This window comes from Polyodon spathula, chromosome 9, assembly GCF_017654505.1.
Source record: "Polyodon spathula isolate WHYD16114869_AA chromosome 9, ASM1765450v1, whole genome shotgun sequence".
Lineage (NCBI taxonomy): Eukaryota > Metazoa > Chordata > Actinopteri > Acipenseriformes > Polyodontidae > Polyodon > Polyodon spathula.
Window position 1 is genome coordinate 2,539,227 of NC_054542.1, and position 13,770 is coordinate 2,552,996.

At 46.0% G+C, this 13,770-nt stretch overlaps 1 long non-coding RNA gene across 1 annotated transcript; it reads right to left on the reverse strand.

Moving 5' to 3' along the window:
* Nucleotides 1-1,121: 1,121 nt before the first annotated feature.
* On the reverse strand, nt 1,122-1,765 carry LOC121321133. The gene is made up of 3 exons (XR_005950918.1): nt 1,726-1,765; nt 1,436-1,533; nt 1,122-1,243 (listed from the first exon to the last, which is right to left on the reverse strand). It is a non-coding gene; the product is annotated as an uncharacterized LOC121321133 (long non-coding RNA).
* Between the last annotated feature and the right edge of the window lie 12,005 nt (nt 1,766-13,770).

Below are 13,770 nucleotides of genomic sequence, written 5' to 3' on the forward strand. Positions count from 1 at the left end.
AGCAGCTCGCTTGTCTACATTTGATTTCCCAGGACAGGGCTTTCCTGCACAGCGCCCTCCAGCAGATCTTGATGTGGGAACAGGCATCTCTGTGGAAGGAGAAAGATATCAAGTGCCCAAAATTTAACCAAGGGAGCAGGACTTAAATACTTCAGGGGGGACTCCTTCTCAGAAACCAAGTCCAAATAGTGCTTTTCAGGACCATACCTCTTCCATCAAAGCATCCTTCATTGCAAACACGACGTTCCGGGGAACACACTTCGGTTGAACACATGAAATAGATCTAAAAAGAAAGTAAATGGAGTTAGGAGCAGCTGTATATCTGCTTTGGTCTAAAATACCATTTATGACTAGGCATTTGGAAGCAAGCTTGAGTACACACTATTGGACCACTATTAAACTCACTTCCTCATCCAAACACTGCTTGGTCTTGTAGTCCAGGAACTGGAAGATTTCTATTTCAAAGCGTCGAATGTGCTTGGATACAGGCATGTTATTGTATTTGACATGGAGGCCAGCAGCACTGCTGTAATCCAGGATGTTTGGACAACTGTGGGGTAGAAATTCAGAAGGGAGTCCTACAGCTGCCAACGAGGAGGCTTGAAGTGCATGGCAGCCATATTGTAATGCTTCTAGCAGCTGCAACAGTCTAGCTTGCAAAGATTTAATTTAGATGTTTGCAGCCAGTCCCCTAACCAGTTGCTGAACTGGTTAATGGTCACATCTGGCAGTTGCTGCTGGACAAATCCCTGGCATGTTGCTTTTGTCCAGACAAAGGGAGACAAATCAGGATACTCACCCTTCATAGATGATCACCCAGGCAGCTTGAGAGGACCGGGGATAGGCGATGCAGTAGTGGACCAGCAGAACTACACTGGGGTTAGGAGGGTTTAAAAGCTTCACTTGCAGATACACCTTGCTTCCAAGCAAGAATCTCAGGGGCAGATGGGACTGTGGGTAGAAGCTGGTGTAGCTGGCGTCTGCAAGAGAGGTGCATCATTGGTAACACACCAGCCATTGAAAGAGGAAATTGAGCCAGTCAAATCTAGCAGTCATTACCAGACATGATGCCAAACCAGACCAAATGGGAGAAGTTACGCATCATGTTCAATTACCTGTGGCAATCCTTAACCTAACCCCAAGCCAGCCAAAAGCCAAGGCTGCTGATGGAGGCGATGGGTTCACCACCAAGTAACCCATGCTGGCCAAGTTTCCTTTAGAATAGCGACATTCCACATGGAAACTGTAGTGCAGAGAGGAGACAGTGAAGACAAAGAATCCATTTAGTTACCAGTTGGCACAGATATTCCAGTCAATGACAAAACCATAAAGGCTTTAACTCCGATCATGGGGTCCCCACCCACTACAACCAGCAAAGTATGCTGAAAGAGGGTTAAGCAGCTGCCTGTTCCAAGCGCATGTAGAAGAAAATTACCGATAAGGGCCATCTCTGGTAATTTGTCCATACATCTGCTGGATCCCCCGAACCAAACCACGAACTTCAGCAAGATAGATTGTAGTCTCCGCCACAGTCTACAGAAAAAAAAATGATTACAAAGTGAGAACACTGAAGCAGTTGAGGATTGTAATCAACCTGGCCAGCCCAAAACCAGTGGCATGCCAGTAGATTAGCACCCCAACACCCCCCTTAAACATATGGCTGTAAAAAGCATTGCAGCCTAGAAGTCCTAGTACTAACCCAAACCCCAGGAGGAGTGAACTTACAAAGACACGTGTCCCACAGCCAGTCACAGGAAATTTGAAGACTGCAAAGTCTGGAGTGCAGATTACAGGGACACATGAATGGTTTCCTGCAATTACTAGACTGCTCGGATCAATTTCTGGCTTGGTTGAGGTGCGGTATACGGAGAATACAAAATGCCCATCTGCAGTGCACGCTGAAAAGCAGGAAGCAGAGAAACCATTAATACAAAATAATGAAACCATTTACCTGAAGGACCAGTCCCCTGTACAGTAAGGGTGGAAATCAGGTCAATTATCTCCTCCACCCTCAAAGTTTTCCTATACAAGCTGTTCAAAGTTACTCTGGACAGCTCATTAGATGAGCAGTGCTATATCAAAAGTGTAAAACCAAGCCATACCATCCAAAGGATAGTAACAATGGGAAGTTCTTGCATCCACACAACATCCATTGGCCACACACCGTTGTGGATCAACATTAGGTGGACCACAAGCCAACTGCTGACTTCTTGGTATCTTGCACCCTGCAAGAGAGTAAACTTCAATGTTATAGGTTGTACAGGGAAGACCCTGTAGTTTAGGTGTTAATATCTTGTGTAGGGGCACATTGTATTCAATACAAAGCAACATGATGCAGCAACAGCATTGGCAGACAAGCAACACCAGACTTGAGCACTCTGGTATTTTGTGTCCAGTGAACAAACACTCACCCACATGTGGTACTAGACCAGGAACAGGACATTTGGCCTGTATATCTCCTCGCTCCCCAGTAAAAGTTGTGTAGAGGACTCTCAGGATATAGAAGTTGTTCTAGAAGTGAAAAGAGAGTTGGTCATTCTTGACAGGATTTTGATCACCAATAAAAATGGGGAATCACAGCTGCAATTGCCCTCAGCTTACCAGGATCTTGACATGACAGGCCTTGTAAGGAGCAGTCAAGATGTTTTTGCCATTTCCCTTCAAACTGTAGCCACAAGTCTTGGGGGCACCGATAACAGCTACCAAGTTGTTGGATTCATCTACAACAGATGCCACATTTAGAGCATGCTTTCTGTTTCACAGCACCCACATTACTGTGTACCAAGCCAACTCACCCATTAAATGGATATCTTGTAGCAGTCCCCCAGGAAGCTCCACTGTCATGCAAGTATCACTGCAGAGGACAGAAACCCCAAAGGGAGGGAGGGGGGAGCCTGTTGGTAAAGCTGCACTGGTTGGACATTTCATCTGCACCTGTACCCTTCTCCCACTAAGGGTTACATATACTAGGGTCAGGACATAATTCCCATTCTGGAAGAGAATCAAGGGAGGAGAGAGAGCACAAGCGAGGGTATTTACATGCATAGGAAGTTTAAAAGCAACAGTACAGAAAGCTAAAAATATTTACCAGCATCTTGACATCACAGGCTGTGTAAGGGGCTGTGAAGATGTTCTTTCCTCTCCCATGCACCAAGCTGTAGCCACACTTTCTGCTATCATCTTGGACAGTTACCAGAGTGTTGGATTTATCTGCAAGAGGCAACATTGCCACGAGATTGGGTTATCCTCATTGCCAAGCAATTTGGGTGGGAAGTTATCTGGGACAAGGCACAACCTTACCCATCACAGCTACTTGTTCAATTGGTCCTTCAGGCAGCTCTATTGTCATGACTGAGGCTCTGCAGGCAGTGGGTATTGTTGGTTTTCGTGGAGTGGTTGTAGAGGGAGGGGGTTTTGTGGGCACTACAGCACCGGTTGGGCATTGCATCTGAACATAAGCTTGTTGTCCAGAAGTTGTGTAGCGGAGGGTCAGGATGTAGTGCTCATTCTAGAACAAGGAGGAAGTTGGCTTGATCAAAAAGTATAACCAGGAAACAAGCAAATTGCAGGTAGTTCACTCACACAGTGATCATGTCAGCAGGTGTCACAAATGGCATGCTTTGAAGCAACGACTAGAAAATCTACTAGGCACACTTCAGAACTATGAAGCCCAGTGTTTTTGTAACAATGCCTTCCACTGTTGTCCCCACTGAAGTGGGAGAACTTACCTGGACTAGTTTCAAAACTAGTCTGTTTACATTCCAAGCCTGCAGTGTTCTGATGAAGTTTCAGGATGGAGCAGCGCCTTGCTAGTTCAAAACAATACTGCCACAGAGCTGCATTAATATTACTACCACATCCAATTACTTGAAATTTCTATGGATTTCATTTACTCCCATTTCCCAGAAAAGGAGTTGTCAAGAAATGGCAAGTTACCAATCTGCCTGTGCTCCATTCTCCAAAACACATCCTTTTTGTTTTTAAAAAGAGATAAAACCTCGGGCCAAGAGGCCATAAAAGCAGGGTTTGGAATAATTGCATGTCAAAGCTTAGTCTTACCTGCCATCTGTACGCTGTCAAATAATCCCCAAATTGATTGAGACGTACACGTTATTTCCATTTACATATACTTGTAGTATAAAACAGAACACAGAATCATTTGTGGTAGCATCTTGTATTTCACTTGGACTCTCATCTAACCCCTGATGTAACTATCAACACTCTTATCTGCTCTTGAACTGCCCCGATATCAAATTGTACTGTGTTTTGTATTTGCTCTTATTAGGACTGAAGTCATTGCATCTTGCTCTATTGTACTGTAATTCTTGATGTGTATTTTGTTTACAACTGCAAGTCTCCCTGGGTAAGGAAGTCTGCCAAGAACATAGAATTTTAAATTATTTGCCTTGGATGTCCCTACATAAAACCACTTGCCCCCGTGGGGGCAATATTTATGGTAGTGAAAACACAAGTACTCCAACTGATCATTCAGTATCACTGATCCACCTATTCCTCTGCTGGTGCCATCTGTTGGGAGTGCTTCTGGCATGATCTTTGTGCTCTGCAAACACAGTACATGCCGCGCTCTCTGTTCAGTCAGTGGGGATTTCTCAGCTGTAAACACTTCCTATTTGCAAGCTCCACTCAGCAGGAGATGAGGAATACCAATATACTGCGGCTTAAAGCACACGATCGGCAAAAAAAAAAAAAAAAAAAAAAAAAGGAAGTTCCTTAAAAGCCAAAAACAGAGTTGTTAAGTCACTTCTCTTCACCCCCTTCCCAATCTCTTCCCCTATAGTGCAGGATCTTAACTGGCACTTCATATAGTGAAACAGGAGCAGAGTTAGGGAAGAGAACAGCTAGTATACATTTTGTGCAAGAAAAGCTAGAACGTTTCTACAAGCCGATTGACAACCTCCCCCTTCTATTGACTGAACCAGTCACGGCACAAACTAATGCAGGGGTTGCTATTTTATCTGTAGTTTCTGAAATACAGGGGTGTTTGACAGTTCAGGCTCGTCTGTCTGACGACAATACATTCATGTTAATGCTCCCGATGACAGTAGAACATTTCTCCAAAGTTGGTAGCTGACATGCAAATGTCTCTGTTTGATAGACAGCTTTGCAGGGAAGGAGAGGTGGTCAGCTAAAATGAACTAGACAAAACAGCAAATGCATTCCTAATGGGAGATTGGAAGGTCTGGGGGTCAGCTTCCTTCCTAGTGGAACCAGCATATGTTTAGGTATCTGGGAGTGTTTAGGTGGGGAGGGGGTTCACGGGAATTGGAAGGGAGAGGTAGGCTGAAGAGCAGGCGTTGGCTGATCCAATTGTTGTTCCCAAGGTTTATTGGGCTGTTCAACAGTGTTCAAAGGTATTTCACAGGGACACGAGTCAGAGCCCCCAGTGTTGGAACAGCAGGTCAGCCCAGTGATACTCCAAGCAGGCTACTGTAGTTTGCAAACAGAATTGACAGCGCCGACAGATTGAGAAGAAAATAACTATGGATTGCATGCAGGAAAAATTCAAGAATGTTAAGGCAGTTCCTCCAATACAAAATGGCATGAATGGTTAGGTGCAGAGCATTCAATTACCCCTGCCTGGAAGAGTCTACCACTGCCAAGGGGGTATGCATTGTATTTGATGAATTTAGCTTTGATTTCTGTATGAAACAGCCATTGCCAGGTATTTTTATATATTATAAATAACCCACAAGTGTACAGGTTCAGACTAAACCAACTTCAAAATGGTGTATCGAGAACATAACTTTCTTCAATGGCAATGCATATGAAGTGTTGCAGTAGATAACCGCCTGCATAAACCAAGTTATTGTAATCCAGTAAAACTGGTTAGCAGGTGTGTACAGTACTATAGATCTTGCAACTACAATGTAGAAAAATGCACTCTGGCACTGCTATTGTGGAAAGACTCAACATTGGGATGCAGTTACCCAAATTAATGCAACGTACAATGAACCGCGCAGCTTTATGCAATTAGAGAGAGTTATGCGTCTAACCATATCATGCAATCACAATGATGCACGTAAAAAAGGGACCTGCCATATGCTATGCAACTAACCAATATACAAAGTGGCATGTACGCACCATTTTAAAAACCTTCTGTACCAGTGTTCTGGTTTTTATATATACCCTCACCCCTCCCCATGATTACCAGTATCCGGACATCACAGGCTTTGTAGGGGGTTATGAAAAGGGTCCTTCCACTTCCCTGCAGCAAGGTGTAGTTGCAGTACACTGGAGCCTTGACGACAACTATCCATTTGTTGGAATAATCTACAAAAGAAAAGAGTTGCCATAAAATCCCCCTACTGTGCCAGAGACAAAAGCTTACAGGTGTCTAGCAAAAGCCCAACTCACCTAGAAGCTCCACTAGGTCCAAAGGTTCCATGGGCAGCACCACCATCATGCCAGAGGAGTTGCACACCACATCTGGTGTGGGAGGGGTCCTTGTTGATTTTGTGGTTGTAGTTGCAGGTGCTTTTGTTGGTTCTCCTGCACTAGTCGGGCATTTCATCTGCACATACCCTACTTCTCCATCAACTGTTGTATAGCGCAAGGCCAAGTAGTAGTTCTCATTCTAGAATTTGCATAAGAAGGTTTAGGGTAAGAGGAAAGTAAATCTGAAGCAGACTCTGGAACCAGCTAATACCCAATGAGGGATTTTGGGGCAACACTAACCTTAAATACAACATTAGGAAATCCAAGAGCAGTGCAAGTCAGGGCATGTGAAGCCAGCCCCATCATATGATCACTACTTGGGATCACTACTACTATCCTCCCCTCCCCCCTTATGGTATTAAACCATTCGGTTGCAGAAACCCCTTTACAGTTGTGCATTTACAGACCAAGTTTGAATAGAAGTACAAGAGCAGCCCATTGGCAGAAATGGATTACCAGAATCTTGACATCACACGCCGTGTAGGGGGTTTTGAAGAGGTTCCTTTCTCTGCTCTGAATCAAGGTGTAGTTGCAATTCTCAGGAGCATCAAGGACAGCTACCCACTTGCTGGATTCAGCTACAAGAGAAGTTTACATACAATTCCCTAGTGCCCTTGTCAAATTCATCCACATAGGGGCAAAGAGCCCAACTCACCTAGAAGCTCTACTAGTACCAGAGGTTCCTTGGACAGCTCCACCACCATACTAGAGGCAGTGCAGACCACAGTTGGCTTCCCACCACTGGTGGTCATAGTTGTCTTTGTAGTGCTTCCGGTGGTCCTGGTTGTAGTTGGGGTTTTTGTGGGTTCTCCAGCACTGGTGGGGCATTTCAATACCATATACCCTTTTTTGCCACCAGTTGTCAGATACCATATTTCCAAAACGTAGCTTTGATTCTAGAACAAAGAACATATGTAATATACAGAAATTGATTGCCATGGTTTTAAAATGATCATACAAGCTGGAAAACAAATTTACTCTTGTGATTAATAGAAGGCCAAGAGGAAAGCAGAGCAAGATGGGCCAATCATACCATCATTGCCCAACAGTATACTGAGCATCAAAAGAAACTTCCTTATTACAACACATTTTCAAAAAAATGCATAAACCGCCAAAATGATTATATCTATAGAAATACTTGATCATTCATCCTTGACCATGACATGCTTGCATGACTGACTCCAGCACATGCACTTAAAATCACCCAGTTACCGAAACATTTGATTGGACATGGATAGGGAGTGTTGAATTGCAAGGTTGAATAAAAGGAATAAAGAAATACAAAAAACAATGCCACATCTGTGGAGAGCAGAACCTTCATGCAAATCAGCATGTTGGAGGCTGGACTAGGGCAGCGTACTGTGGTTCGCCATTTTGGGTGCTCACAGCCAGCAGTTTCAAAACCTGGGAAGACTACAGAACCAGACACCGTCAAATGACGGGCCACGAACTGGGAGACCAGGAGTCACACCTGCTTAAGAACGACAGATCATTTTGGCATCTTTGTCAATGGTTAAAAAGTCATTGCACCTGTCAGTTTGATCACATGTAGTATTTGGATACTAGTGATACTTTTGATGTTCAGTATATGAAGCTTTATTAAAAAGCGCAGAAGTTTGGTTGGGGGGAGAAGAGAAAGCACACAGTATGGTGGAGTATCTAGGTGATCTCATGGATGAATGGACAGGGTCTGGAAAAAAAGAAATGGATTGACTATGCAAAAGGCATCATTTCATGCAAAATGACACAAAGGTGGAAAGTGTTCACCATCTCCAATTAGTCCAAACAATTACCAGTATCCTGACATCACAGGCAGCGTAAGGGGCTATGAAGAAGTTCCTTCCACTTCCCTGCAACAAGGTGTAGTTGCAATGCTTGGGAGCATCAATGACAGTTACCCACTGGTTGGATTTATCTACAAAGAAAGAGGGAAAGTTACTATAGAAGACTCCCTCCACAGTGTCAGATATGATGCTCCTCCAAATACTCAAAAGCCTAACTCACCTAGAACCTTCACAAGTCTTAGAGGTTCCTTTGGCAGCTCCACCACCACACTGGAAGCTGTGCAGACCACAGTTGTAGGGGCCTTGGTAGTCTTCCTCCTGGTGGTTCTGGTAGTAGTCTTGGTCAGCTCCCCAATGGGAGTGCTGGTCGGCCCCCTGCTGCTGGTGGTTCTGGTAGTAGTCGTCCTCCTGGTCGGCCCCATGCTGGTGGTTCTGGTAGTAGTCGTCCTCCTGGTCGGCCCCCAAATGGTTGTGCTGGTAATCGTCCTCCTGGTGGTGGATCTGGTAGTCGTCCTCCTGGTGGTGGATCTGGTAGTAGTCTTGGTTGGCTCCCCAATGGGAGTGCTGGTCGTCCTCCTGCTGGTAGTTCTGGTAGTAGTCGTCCTCCTGGTCGGCCCCCTGCTGGTGGTTCTGGTAGTAGTCGTCCTCCTGGTCGGCCCCCAAATGGTTGTGCTGGTAATCGTCCTCCTGGTGGTGGATCTGGTAGTCGTCCTCCTGGTGGTGGATCTGGTAGTCGTCCTCCTGGTGGTGGATCTGGTAGTCGTCCTCCTGGTGGTGGATCTGGTAGTAGTCTTGGTTGGCTCCCCAATGGGAGTGCTGGTCGTCCTCCTGCTGGTAGTTCTGGTAGTAGTCGTCCTCCTGGTCGGCCCCCTGCTGGTGGTTCTGGTAGTAGTCGTCCTCCTGGTCGGCCCCCTGCTGGTGGTTCTGGTAGTAGTCGTCCTCCTGGTCGGCCCCCTGCTGGTGGTTCTGGTAGTAGTCGTCCTCCTGGTCGGCCCCATGCTGGTGGTTCTGGTAGTAGTCTTGGTCGGCTCCCCAATGGGAGTGCTGGTCGTCCTCCTGCTGGTGGTTCTGGTAGTAGTCGTCCTCCTGGTGGTTCTGGTAGTAGTCTTGGTTGGCTCCCCAATGGGAGTGCTGGTCGTCCCCCTGCTGGTGGTTCTGGTAGTAGTCGTCCTCCTGGTCGGCCCCCAAATGGTTGTGCTGGTAATCGTCCTCCTGGTGGTGGATCTGGTAGTCGTCCTCCTGGTGGATCTGGTAGTAGTCTTGGTCGGCTCCCCAATGGGAGTACTGGTCGTCCTCCTGCTGGTGGAGGTTCTGGTAGTAGTCGTCCTCCTGGTCGGCCCCCAAATGGTTGTGCTGGTAATCGTCCTCCTGGTGGTGGATCTGGTAGTCGTCCTCCTGGTGGTTCTGGTAGTAGTCTTGGTCGGCTCCCCAATGGGAGTGCTGGTCGTCCTCCTGCTGGTGAGTTCTGGTAGTAGTCGTCCTCCTGGTCGGCCCCCAAATGGTCGTGCTGGTAATCGTCCTCCTGGTGGTGGGTCTGGTAGTCGTCCTCCTGGTGGTTCTGGTCGTAGTCGTCCTCCTGGTGGTGGTTCTGGTAGTCCTGCTGGTGGTTCTGGTAGTAGTCTTGGTCGGCTCCCCAATGGGAGTGCTGGTCGTCCCCCTGCTGGTGGTTCTGGTAGTAGTCGTCCTCCTGGTCGGCCCCCAAATAGTGCTGGTCGTCCTCCTGGTGGTGGTTCTGGTAGTCCTCCTGCTGGTGGTTGTGGTAGTAGTCTTGGTCGGCTCCCCAATGGTAGTACTGGTCGTCCTCCTGCTGGTGGAGGTTCTGGTGGTTGTGGTAGTCCTGCTGGTGGTTCTGGTAGTAGTCTTGGTTGGCTCCCCAATGGGAGTGCTGGTCGGCCCCCTGCTGCTGGTGGTTCTGGTAGTAGTCGTCCTCCTGGTCGGCCCCGAAATGGTTGTGCTGGTAATCGTCCTCCTGGTGGTGGATCTGGTAGTCGTCCTCCTGGTGGGTGTGGTAGTAGTCTTGGTTGGCTCCCCAGTGGGAGTGCTGGTCGTCCTCACCCTGGTCGGCTCCCAGATGGTAGTCTTCCTGCTGGTGGTTCTAGTCGTCCTCCCACTGGTAGTTCTAGCAGTCCGTGTTGGCTTCCTAGTAGTCGTTTTTATTGGACATCTCATGTGCACGTAGTCTCCCTCAGCAGTGGTAATGTAGAGCAATGTTAAGATGTAGCTTCCGTCCTGCAAGTGAAGAGACAGAACTAGTTGGACAGAAGGACATTACGCTTTTAGATTTTCCCACCACAGAGCCAAGCTACTGACATCCTGCAATGAAAGTTACACTTTGCCAACACACACAAATGGTCTTCACAAATTAGACCAACAGTACAGCTATCACTTAATATTTAGCAGTGTCTAAACTAATTACCCCATTATAATATCAACCTTAAATTAGTTCTGTTGAGGTGGGGGTTGAAACAGGATTCGCCAAAGATCTCATTTAAGGATAGTTCTCCAATTTGTTTCAGTGCTAAGAAAACAAATTCTGTGTGGTTTGGTTCTCACACAGCTTGACAAATAGCCAGTGGAGAACAATTTGTAGCCGTACCATACCGAGCTCTCTGGTTGGGATGTGCCATTGGAGAAGGGGCATTAGTCAGCAGATGTGAAAAGATAGTTTTATGTAGGTTGTAGCATTCTAATCTGGAGTTTGATTTCTAATATAATGTATGGTTCCCACCTGTATCTGGACATCACAACCTCTGTAGGGGGTTGTAAAGAAGTTCCTTCCTCCTCTTCCCTGCACCAAACTGTAGTTGCAGTAACTGGGAGCATCATTGATATCCACCCACTCATTGGACGGACCTATACATAAAAAAAGTTACATTACCTACCAAGACAGATCAGTTCCCTCCCAAAAGAATTTGGGGCCAAATTCAGACTCACTCAATACTAGAACTTGAAGCAACTCAGAGGGCAGCTCCACAGTCATGCTGGAGGCTTTGCAGAGAGCAGCGTCAGGGAGAGTTGGCATTACAGGTTTCCAAGTAGTTGTTGGCTCTCCAGCAGTGGGTCTGGTCATCTCCCCACCAGAGGTTCTAGTAGTCTCTGTTGGCTCCCCACCAGTGGCTGGACATCTAATGTCAAAGTACCCTCGTTGATCAGCAGTTATGTAAAGCAAGGTCAAGATGTAGTTTCCATTCTGAAAGTGAAGGGACACAAGTTGAAGACCAGAAGGACTTTGTCCAAAATGAGATTTACTGTCTGTGGAATAGTCTGCTTCAACTCTGGGAGGCTTCCATAGCTGGCAAATCGCCTTGATCCGAGTTTAGTGTTACTCAATTTATAGTGTACTCCACACCTAAACCCCTACCCATAGTCATGCTTACCCACTATTTTAACCATGTCTTAGCAGCAGCAACATTAAAATGGTGGCACCATAAAGCCAAATTTGCACCCCTGGGACAGTTGAGGCTTTTCAACTCACACCCCAATGCATTGGTAAGTGTAGTCCTGCTGTGAAAAGATACCAGAAACGGTTAACATTAAAATGCATTGCAATACGAGTTAAAGCTGAACTGTCCCAGTGAACATTCCCATGGTAACCTAAATGCATGCCTGCCACAGGCATAACCCGGGTCCTAGAAGAGAGACTGGAGCACACTTGCTGTGTAACCGAGATTTTAGAATCCAACACATTAACAAACAAGCTTAGATGGGAGAATTTACACCCCTTCCCCCCTCCATGCCTTCTAGAAGAGGACACATATCCTGTAGCAAACTATGCTAGTGTTTGTAGCAATAGTGTACAGTATTAACACTTCTCCAATTCACCGTTCTCTTTGCACTTGCTACGAGAGAGAGAGAGAACATGAAGACAGTTTACAGCACGAATTATGCCTGCACAGCATTCATGATGTAAAAAGCAGGTTCATCTGCACTTTGTACACGAGTAGCTATGGCTATTTAGTAACCTATTCCATCACATTAAGCATACAACATTAGAAAGAGTTACAAATTAAATGCAATTCAGGAAAAAGCTACCGGCAAGATACCTACTGTAACATAACCAAACTCAAATACAATCTCAGTACAACTGCCAATTAAATACCAGATTTAATACCAAACAAATTAACAAAGAGCCAAAACCCACCCGATCAATCAGGTTAGCATACAAATTTTGTTGATGTTGCATGCAGTAAACCAACATTTAACTACACCATGTACAGGTATGTTGGTTTACCATTTGTGGAGCTACAGTTGGAGCAAAGTTGAGCGCCCTTCATGCTACCTTTCAACTCCTTATGATGTTCTTTTGTTGATGTTGCCTTTTTAGTTAGCAAATCAGGAACAGTCATTGGCAAGCTGTGGTACATGATTTAACAGGCTTCAGTTTTCCAGTTTACACTGAAATGTGTTTAGCACATCCCCTACAATGTGTCAGATTTACTGTCAGTCTGAACTGATAAATTACCTGTTTAAAAAAAACAAGGGGGTCAAGGGCTAGGTTATAAAAGGCTACAATGTATATACACACACACCCAGCCATTTGTTCACAGGAGTAAGGGGCTGTGACAAATACAATGATTCTTGGTTGGAAATCTCCCTCCCAACCTGTGAGGGCGCCAAGCAGCGAGAACAGAGTTCTTTGGATGGGCTGGTCTGACAGTTCTTTCTCAGGGTTCAAGGTAAGTCGGCCAGCTAGAAAGGGGGCGGGACCGTTGCAATAACCCAGAAGGGAAGCTACGTGGCAACCGCAGATTGGAGAGGAGGTTGCACTCGTTTAACAAGGGGTCGTCTGTTCCTTTGCATTTTGCACCCAAGACTGAGAGACCTAATATAGGGATACCAGTATTGCAAGTGTTTTGTCAGCAATTTGCAAACAATTGCAAGGATAGCCAACACGGTTCCGGAGCCTTCGTCAAGAGCCAGCACTAAGCCGGAACAGCACTATTGTCAAACCATCAGCCACCATGAGAACTACTGCATGCACCCAGGACTGGTGACAGTGTTTGTATTATTGTGGGTGGATACTTACCGTTTATATTTTGGATCTACAAACCCATTGTTTACCCCGTGCAGTACATGTATTACCGGGGGATTGTTTCTGGTCACCAGACCTGGTGAAAGATCCAAAAGCCTTTGCAGACCAGATTACAAGTCTGTCTGCTAAATTCACACTGCTCATCACCCCTGCACCTATTAACACTCTGCCACAGGGGCACACAAGTGGCCGCTTGCCTTGGACCTAGTGATGGGTTAAATCTGGCACTACATGCAAATCAAAGAAACTACAAAATATCACAAAGTCCACCAGAAGCCATAACAGGGGGGGGGGGGGGGGGGGGGGGGGGGAAGGAATACAAAGTGCTATGCAATTCAATAGCTTAGAAGAACAAGCAGGTTTCAGTCAACGTCATGAACATTGGTTAGTTCTGTAGGGGGATGGAAAGCTTTTGACCATAGCTGTACATTGTGGAATTGGCACATCAAGATTATATAGCTGGGTACCAAGTCACCGCCTTTAAATTACTACATGTTC